Source organism: Gambusia affinis, linkage group LG08, assembly GCF_019740435.1.
Source record: "Gambusia affinis linkage group LG08, SWU_Gaff_1.0, whole genome shotgun sequence".
Classification (NCBI taxonomy): Eukaryota; Metazoa; Chordata; class Actinopteri; order Cyprinodontiformes; family Poeciliidae; genus Gambusia; species Gambusia affinis.
In genome coordinates this window covers 27,593,826-27,604,103 of record NC_057875.1, presented here as the reverse complement: position 1 = coordinate 27,604,103, position 10,278 = coordinate 27,593,826, and positions in this window count along the sequence as shown.

The window sequence follows — 10,278 nt, the reverse complement described above, 5'->3', positions numbered from 1 at the left end:
GTTGTAACTGCAAATAATTTCAAAATTCACTGCATATTCCTGGACCTTTTAAATTTAAAGTTGTTTTTATTTAACCAAGATCTTGGACATTTCTCAAATGATCATAAACAATGTTGGAGGATGAACCTTTTTTAAGTTAAGTATTTCGTTCTAATGTGGCATATTGGAAATGATTTACATCCTGTTCTATAATTAATGGGGAAAAAATATTACAGCAGTCAAATCCTTCTAATTGCTACACAGCTTTTTGAATATTTTCCATGGTGTGTTGATGATTTACACAAATCTCTGAAGCTTTGGCGTTGGAAGGTTTCCTTTCCAACACCCTAATCTTCCCCTTCCTCCACTGATTCTCTCAGACTTACCGGGTCTCTGTCTGCGGTACTTTAAAACATTGGTGTTGCTGGATAAACTCAAGAGAAAAATATATATTGGTCAAACCGAACTGAAAGATGACTTGACCCAAATCTGCCAGGGGTATGAACACATTTCAGTTTAACTATTTGTACATTAAATCAGTAACCTTCAATATTTTTGATGAACACAAAGGTCATATAGATTTCACTTCAGATATTGAATTCATCTGTCATATTTATTATGGTCTGCTGTGTATTTTTCCCAACAGAGGTGTGAAGAAAAGCCATCTTTTATTTCTGACTCTTGCCAAGTTCAAATTGATTATTATTTACTTTATTACTGAAGAGATTAGAGTTTCTAAACATAGCCTAAAGCCTCTGTTCTTCCTGCAATTTTGTAGTTTTCTGAATGAGAAAATGAGTTGGATGGAGCAACTGTATTCTCCTCTGCTGTAGTCGCTGTCATCAGAAATAAACTCTGTTCAGCTCATCCTGTGGTGTTCTGTAATTCTTCTACATGTAATTCTGACGACTCTAAAATCAACATTTTTATTTTACAATACCAGCATTAGTGACACATTTCATCAGTATAACGTGCTGTGCTCGACAAAACCTGCAGTCATGAAAGGTATATTGTCACCTTCCTAAAAAAAAAAAAAGAAAAAAAATCAAATCGTTTTTGCCAAAAGATTAATTGTGCCCAAAAAAGGCCCTCTTTGGCAAAAAATGACTCAGGCCATTATTTTAGGAAGGTGACTGTATAATGGTGCTGAATAGTTCTACAACTGACCACGTGATGGCGCTACAATACATTTTGTCTTTCAAATCTGACGTTGCACTTGATGAAATAAAGATGCCTCACAAGGCAAACGGGTTCAAACAATGTTATTCTGCATGATAACGGATATTTCTGTTTCAGTGAAATAAACCTAAACGACAAAACTCAGCTTTCATCAAACACACAGGGTTATATTTTCACTGTTATGTTTCTGCGCTCACAACTAATGAAAGCACAATTAATTAATTCTCAGAAATTTAAAATAACATCTAAAAAATAAATCAGAAGGAAAATGTGTGGTAGGAAACGATAAATGAGAAACAACCACTCTCTAGAGAGAACTGTATCGCAAAGCCAGTTCCAGGTTTTGTTGGGATTTTGTGTTCATGGGGAATGGATGGAAAACATGCAGGCCCTCTAAAGCCTGTGTTCAGAAATCCACAGATAAAGGTGGTCAAGGCCTTCCCACCTGGTTGCAACTGGAAACTCATCACTTTGTGCCTGGTTGATCTATGGCTCCAAACTAGACAAACTCAGATTGTTTTTTCTATAGAACACATTGTGAATATTAAAACAGAATAAAGGTGCTGATCAGATTTTCAAATTCTGCATAAACCCCAATCTGTCAACACCCTTCTTTCATTTACCATTTACCAGTTGGAAAAGAGAAGGTAGAGCTGTAGCTAATTTGTATATTAATTGTTGCCTTGCGATTTGAGCAATTGAGTCCACACCTTCATCCCATTCATTCTACAACAATTTATGCTTGGCCCCAGATTCCAAGCATCTGATATCCAAATTATAGGTTAATCCAATTTCTAGAAGTTTAAACTCTACTATTCAAAAACTAAGTTGAGCAAAATCTTTCCGTCACCTCAGTGTGATAAATGCAGTTTATCTTCCTGAATTGACACTTTCAAATTGGCTGTGTACAGTCCTGGAGATCCACCACTTGGTCAAGCTTTCAAGCCTGGCTCAGGGAAATAAGAAATGAAAGGTATTTGTTCAGACAAGCTGGACACACATCATATAAATGACAAACATGGGAGCCTTCCTGACTCATTGCCAAATCATCACACTAAAATCAGCATGAACCATTTCCTGTTGCTTTTTCACTGGCTTGCGTCAGTTCAGCATCCTGGTAGCTGATCTGCCAAGGAACACTGGACAGTAGGCGAGAGGACCACAGTCCAGGTTTTAGCAAAGACTCTACATCTTCTTGATTTTTATTGGCGGTTGGCAAAAGATGTGAAGCAGCATTAATGCCACATACTACCGGTATAGATTGAGGTTCATGATGATCTACATAAATATATATATATATATATTGTGACCCAACTGAATAAGCAGAGGTAGGGAGGTTGGTTGGTTGGTTGGTTGGTTGGTTGGTTGGTTGGTTGATTGGTTGGTTGGTTGGTTGGTTGGTTGGTTGGTTGGTTGGTTGGTTGGTTGGTTGGTTGGTTGGTTGGTTGGTTGGTTGGTTGGTTGGTTGGTTGGTTGGTAGGATGGATGGATGGATGGATGGATGGATGGATGGATGGATGGATGGATGGATGGATGGATGGATGGATGGATGGATGGATGGATGGATGGATGGATGGATGGATGGATGGATGGATGGATGGATGGATGGATGGATGGAATACAACATAGGTTATCATGAAAGGAAAATAACTTACGTTTGATAGTTGTGGAAACTTTTATAATCTATGTAGAAAACCCTATTTTGATCAAATGTAGGCACTGATTGTTGTAGAGATTTTAATACTATCAGTACATTGTGGGCTAGCATTTTAAAGATCTCAGCCGATGAAATGAAGTATATTTTCTATTAGCACATTTCAACAAAAAGCTTTACATGATTAAAACAGTGCTGCAAAAACACAATCTTACCAGGTATTTTTGGTATAGTTTCTAGTGAAAATATTTTAGTATACTTTAAATAAGACCAAACTAACTGGCAAGTAACTTTTCAGCCAGATGTAGGAGCTTGTTTTAAGTCAATAATTTCTTAATATTGATGAAAACGTACTTGTTCCTTTGGCAAATTGTTTCTCTTATAATATGGGAAAATTATCTTGCTATATGTGGTTTATAAATGCTAATAAACAAACATCTGCTCAGTGCTAGGATAGTTTCTGAGTCACTTAGTGACATTTTGTGGAGCTGTGTATCATATGTGTAGTTATTGTAACTAATCTTATTCGTTATGATTTGAGCTAGCAGATTAAATAGACAGAAGGGTCCCAGAATTAAACCTTGTGGTTCCCCGCATGTGACTTCTGTCCGCTCCAATGAGACGTTAACTGTCAACACAAAGTCCCTGTTCTTTAGTCCAGTCAAACTCTTATTATTAAACTGTTGAAACACAGCTTTTTACTGGAATGTTGAAGATTGGCCTGTAATTTTCCAGATTGTTCTTTTTTTAATATATGAGAGTTTGAACTTTTGGGCCACATGACTTCAATTAAGATTAATTGAATCCAGTAAGGTTCATGAATACGAATGATACCAAATTAGTATGACTCAAGTTGTTACACAGCACAGTCCTGATAGGATGAAGATGCTTGATCTGGAAAATGAACTATAAATACCAAGAGCACTGGGCAGCCCCAATCTGACTTCACAATAAAATTTGAACAATCTGGATAAAAACCACACACCAAAAACAGAAAAAAAAAAAATGTGTCAATGTTGTTAATATTAATGACTTTTTTTACTCATAATTTTAAAAATCCTACAAAAGGCAAAAACTTTTAATAATCTTCTAAGCCCCAAATGTGCACCAGCAGAGACATGACTAGGTAAATAGTTCAGACGGTGGTAATAAAAGAACATAAATGAGTGTTATTGGATCAATAGTGTGTTCTGACGTGTGGGTGATTTCATGTGAGCAAACAGCACCCATCTCTCTAAAGGTGATTAGACCTCATTAGGGAAGTAAGAGCCAGTAATTTCATTAAGATTTCAGGAAGTCAACAAAGCAACGCAGCTGGATATTTTGACCTCAAACTCAAAGTGTTGACATGGTAAACAATCACAGTAGTAAAGTGTGAGTGAGCTCTGGCAGAAGGTCGATTCCTGATGTGGTATAAAAGGCAGGATGGGCCCAGACTGGCAGTGCACACGTCTCACCCGGGTTTTGAAGCCGAACGGATCCAGGTGAGTTGGATTTCTTTTATTACATACATATTTTATGCTATTGGGCTGCTTGTGTTACCCACAGGCTTTACTAAGGAATAAAGAATTTTTGCAAATATCCGAACTGTTTTCATGTACATGCTATTAAAGTAAGACATGGAGAAACAATGAGAAACAATTTGACATTTTTGTGCTTTTAAAAACGATTAAAACCCCCCACCAGTGTAGTTCCAATTGACTAATGAGGTTTTTTAAAAATGCTTTTTTCCATATTTTTTACTTTTGTGCTTTAATTCTCAAGTCAATTCTTTCCATCCATTCATCCATTTTCTTACACCCTTGTCCCTAATGGGGTCAGGAGGGTTGCTGGTGTCTATCTCCAGCTACCTTCCTGGCGAGAGGCGGGGTCACCCTGGACAAGTCGCCAGTCTGTCGCAGTCAATTCTTTCCTTCCACTTATTTTAGGTTTGAATACTAACTTATTGCTTCTGAAGTCATAAATGTCAACTTTTTAACAGCTTAAAAATATTGTTAGTGTGATTCCATGCAAAATGTGATTATGATGAATTAATGCAGAAACTTGATAGAACACATGCTAGATCCATCCATCCATCCATCCATCCATCCATCCATCCATCCATCCATCCATCCATCCATCCATCCATCCATCCATCGATTCATTCATTCATCATCTTCCACTTATCCGGGGTCGGGTCGCAGGGGTCGCAGCTTCAGAAGGGAGGCCCAGACTTCCCTCTCCCCAGCCACTTCCACCAGCTCCTCCGGAGGAACCCCAAGGCGTTCCCAGACCAGCCGAGAGACATAGTCCCTCCAGCGTGTTCTGGGTCTTCCGGGGTCTCCTCCTGGTGAGACGTGTCAGGAACACCTCACCAGGGAGGCGTCCAGGAGGCATCCTGACCAGATGCCCGAGCCACCTCAACTGGCTCCTCTCGATGTGAAGGGAGCGGATCTACTCTGAGTCTCTCCTGGATGACTGAGCTTCTCACCCTATCTCTAAGGGAGAGCCCAGACACCCTATGGAGTAAACTCATTCCGGCCGCTTGTATCCCTGATCTCGGTCTTTCATGCTAGATAATAAATAAGCAAAATTAATGGATAGACTTAAATATCTTTATTAATTATGTATTTCAATATATATATTTTCAATAATTTATTAGAATTATAATTTACAATTCGTAATTTAATTTAAAGTTTAGAGAATATGTGTTTATTTAATAATGGGTCAGTTTTGAAGAAACAGACCTCCAGTAAGTGGAGACTGCTGCTGTTAAAGGGTGACTCATCCCAACCCAACTTGTTCTTCAGAATAAACTAGATAGTAGTCTGATGGTTCGGTGCAGGGCAACACAATGACGTTTTTAACTAAAACTTTGTAAATGCAGACACAAGTTTAAAAAGTGTTAGAGGGAAATTTCAGGACCAAATCCGACATAGAAATAAGAAATAAGTTGTTTTTAGAGTAGTTCTGATGTCCTAAATTGGCTAAGTCAGAAACACAGGTGAGGTTTGGACTTCAGTTTACTGAGCATAATGTCTTTGTAACCTGGTTCATATCTTATTAACCCTGTCAGATGTCCTGGTAACTCCATGCAAGGTCTAACTAGTTATTGTGTTTATCAAAGGGTTTGACAAGTCAACATGTCTCCTCAGGAAATCATCGTATTAATCCTCGTCATGATGCCATCTGTCAGCGTCACTCAGGCTTTCCTGCTGCTGGCTTTCCTCTACCTCACTCTCACCGCATCACTTCCTGTCAGGTACCGTAACATCAGCAGGATAAAAAGGAGTCAACACACCTAACTGAATTAAAAGTGCACATGTGGACCGAAAACTGCAAGTTTCCTGAGTGTTTTGGTTGAAAGGTCTGTTTTACTTGCAGGGATGAGGAAGAGGTGGAGGACTTCCTGACTGAAGTGGGTCAGCTGAGCACACGATGGTCTCTACCGGGAACCTCAGCAGAAACTCTGCTTGAGGCCAGACTCAGGTGAGAAATCACAGCCGGTAATGCCCAGGACCAAGGGGGTTTGACATGATCTGAAAGCTAGAATGCGTTGTTGTAAAGAAAAGAAAACATTCAGGTCAATTCAAAGATACTTTATTCATCCCAAAGGGGAATGAAATGTTGTCATAACTCATTTCCTCCAAGTATCTTCAAAGAGTTGTTGTGGCTGGTGATGATGTGGGCAGGAAGGAGCTCCGGTAGCAGTCAGTCTTGCAATTACTTTGAAGAGGCCTCTGACTGAAGACTGCTGCTGTATGACAGTCTCATGGTTGTCATGACACTCTTAACAACTCAGTTTCTGGTTGATATTAAGATGATATTCCACAGCAATGTTTCCTGGTTGGCACCATAAGTTGTGAATCCGTCTCAGCTGCTTTTGCCTTTTTAAGTCTCTGTCTGGCTGTATGGTTAACATCTGGACAGACAGATGTTGGAGTCGAGGATAATGTCCTTTCCTGTTATGAATGATGGAAAAGACAGTTGAATGTCCTGGTTCTCTCTCTGCTCTTTGGTCCTGCACTGCATCTAGAAAACCTGAGTTTGAACCCCACCGGGGTCTGGAGTCATCCTGCAGATATTATTTGAGCGTCGTGATGCTATTTATCTGCTTCTGGTTGTACCTTGTTACAGTTATGCATGATAACAATTGTCCAAATATGCGATACAGCAATAAAAATAATTATGAACCAGAAAAAGAACAAATAAGAACTATCGTAACAGAACCACTTCACCTTTCTGCCACCATGAGCAGAACAACTCTAAGATTAAAAGAATAACCAAAAAAATGTGAAGAATAAGAAATACTTTTAAAGTTTATTTAGATTATAGAAGATCTCAGAAGTGCTTGCTTTGCCTTCAGAGAATGTACTCTTGTGCTTTATGTGTTTACTTCTACAGTTATTTGTGGAACATAAAGGATTATATTTATAAGCAAATCTAAATGTTGCTTTGATAAGATAAGTTTGATCTGTCCTCAGATCACCCAGGAGAACAGAAATAGTCACTGTACATGTCAACAGAAACAAAAAGTAACTAGTTACATTTACTCAATTACATTTGTTTTTAGGAGCAGCTTTACTGCACCATGCTTCTTTTTTGTTGTTGTTGTTGAGTAATATAATTTTTGAATTATCATTACTCTTACTTGAGGATATTTTCTGACTACAGATCTCTAGTTGCTTCACTGAACTAGCATGATCTACCCAAAGGTGCTCGAGAACCTTTCAGCAGCTTTTTCTAAATTTTTTAAAACTGTTACTTAAGTCATCTTTTGGATGCATACTTTTTAACACTTGAGTAAAAATGTCTTGAAATAGTGCTACTCTTACTTGAGCCCAATTTGGTGACTTTGCCCATCTCTGTATGTGATTCCAGGCAGCTGTCTGCAGGCCTGAACCGCAGGAGGCAGCTGGGAGATATCGAGTTCTCCAACAGATATGCAGAGTTCTTGCGGTCGAAAGCCAAACACACAACCATCTGTGCCTTCTTGCGCCGCATGCAAGGAGTCAAGAAAAGGTGAAATGCAATATGCGAACCAACACAACTCCAGTTGCACCTGCAATTTTTCAACCACCACAGGAAATAAGCTGTAGACAAAATATTCAAATTAGTGGCAATAGAACTAATCACACGAGAACGATTGAAATAGCTCAGCAAAAGTACATTCAACACAAAATTCTATTTTTAGAAACTAGAGGAGTCTCAAAAAGATTCAACCCCTTTATGACAAGCATCTTTGGCACTTAGTAGAGGATCATTTTCCTGCTTGTCAACTGCTGCAACCATATTATATGGTTTTTAGATGAATGAGTTTCAAATCTCGCCAGATATTTTCAGTTGACTTGAAGTCAGGCAGTTCTGACAGCCACCCCCTTTCATTGTTAGTTCATTCACTTCTTCTAATATCTTGAAGGTCTTCTAAAACCATGCTTTGGAAGGGTTTCCAAATGATATTTGTTCTGTTAGAAGAACCAATCTTGTCCAAGCTTCACCTTCCTCACAAACAGCAGGACCTTTTTCTTCCAGGGTTTTCAGATCCATCTGGCCTTACACAGGCTGCTGGTCTGCAAGGCCACAGCAAGCAAACAAAGCAGCAGTAAAGGATCACAGAGACACACCTTTGCTTGCCTGTAGGCATGGAGTTCTTTTCAGTGTACGCCTCATCTTTTTTTGTCTCGCTGATCCAAATTACATTGCCGTTCTGAATCCCTAAACCTCGGATTTATCTATATAGATGTGAGCAAATCGGAGCTGATTGTCTTTTGGGTTAGTTGTGCAGATGTGACTTACTTTGGATTCACCGGATGGTTTCTGCCCACCTGCCTCTTCAAGGATCTGGTGGTAGACTTTAAAAAGCTCCATCTTTCTGTCACCAGGTAGCAAAGCCTTTTCTTGTTTATTGGAAGTGATATATTCTCTGCACTTTTTGGCCAATTCTTTTGACTCAACCATATTTCAAAATTCTAATGAAATGTCCCCATCAACAGGCTATGGGTCTGATGGAGATTTCTGTGGATTTGCTATCAGAACCTGGAAAAATGCTGAAAGGAAACTGTATACACATATTCCCTTGATTATTTCATTGTTACATCCTGACTGACGTGGAAAAGAGTACACACCGAATTTTAGTGTGTAGACACCTTTGGTCCACGAGGCTTCAGGGAATCTGAGGGGTTCCATCTCAAGAACACGTAACGCAACCTAGGAAGCCCTCTCTGAAACTGGTAAGGTTTCAGAGAGGGAACCTGAAGTTTCAACCAGACACAGAGCAGATCAGTTGAAAATAAATTGGATTCAGGGAACGGCAAAAAAACTCTGTGAGTTTTTGTAAGGATCCAGCTGGATGTGCGTCTCCTGATTCAGGTCCTTAGAAACAGAAGAGCTGATGAACGAGAGAGCAATGACGTCACGGTGGGTTAAAGATTGACTAGGACAGGTAGCTTTGATAAGATGGAACAGGAAAACTTTGGCAACAGACAGGCTAATCGGACAGACAGGGGTCATACACAGGCAGGAAAAATCAGGTGTACAAATCTGTACGCTAGATGTGGATTGATAGTCATGGGGCACAAGCTTCTGTTCAGAGAGCAGAAGCTGGTGAGGGCAGAACAGGGCAAGGCAAATCCAGGAGACAAGAACGTGGTCAAGATCAGCCAGGCAAGGAAACCTGTAAGGTTTCAGAAAGGGTATCTGAAGACTTCTCACACTACAGATCCCAAACAGCAGGAGAGCTGTACCTGGAGGCAGGTGAACAGGTGATATGAGCAGGCAGACGGGCCAGAATCATAACATCACCTGATTTGTAAATGTGAGTCCTTAGCTGAATCACTTTGAGACTGCAGTCTGAAAGAAGGATACATTTTCTGTAAGACTGTTAGGCAAGATAAGACGATTGTAGGCGACAACGGTAGGAGTTCATTCTGGGGGTTGCTGGTTTGAACCTCTGCTCTATCTCAGTCTTTGTGTCTCTGGGCGAGACACTTCACTCGCCTTATCAACCGGTGGTGGTCAGAGGTCCAGGAGGCCGCTGACCACTACCAGGCTAGCAGAGGCAGCCTCCATAAAGTGCTAAACAAATACAGGCCATGCACCATTTATTTCATTTAACAATCTATCGCCGTGGAATTTGCTTGTTACAAATTACACAACACAGTTTGGGATTTTGCCGATAAACCTACTTTTAATGAGGCCTGGATAATTGTAGGTAGAACTCTACTGAACACCGAATAAAACCTAATAAACAAACTGCCTGGTATGAGCAGGTCAACAACTTAAGGAAGTAACTTTAAGTCATCTGTGCTGTTATCATATGTTAGACAGATAAGAAGAAAATAAAACTTGTAATTGTCAGCTGACTTTGCCCCACTGATTATCATCACAGTTTCTGTTACACTCAATGTTCCCTACTCAAGTTTCAAATTAAGAGCCTCAGAAAATAATGAGATGGTCAGAGCTAATTTACAAAGGAAACCTAACTCAGG